This window comes from Penaeus monodon, chromosome 31 (assembly GCF_015228065.2).
Source record: "Penaeus monodon isolate SGIC_2016 chromosome 31, NSTDA_Pmon_1, whole genome shotgun sequence".
NCBI classification, from domain to species: Eukaryota; Metazoa; Arthropoda; class Malacostraca; order Decapoda; family Penaeidae; genus Penaeus; species Penaeus monodon.
In genome coordinates this window covers 24,497,720-24,498,033 of record NC_051416.1, presented here as the reverse complement: position 1 = coordinate 24,498,033, position 314 = coordinate 24,497,720, and positions in this window count along the sequence as shown.

Sequence of the window (314 nt, the reverse complement as noted above, 5' to 3'; positions counted from 1 at the left end):
GAGAGTGCGTTTCTCATAAACAGAATCATCTCGACTAGTAGTTTAATCTGACTGACAGACTGATTCTCTGGCATAAAACAAATGCTGCAGAACATACCGACGTGCCCGACTGTCGCCTGTACTGAGTTTCATTTTAAAGTATTTAAGCCGAAATAATGCCTGGCTCTCACTCTCTGTTATCTTCAATTCGGTCATTGACGTTTTCTTAGATTTTAGAGTACTCATTGAAAGTTATATTAATGATTGGTCTGTCAATCTTATCATTGCTAATTTTCTAATATTATTATGATGTTCGGGTTTGATAAGATAGCTGA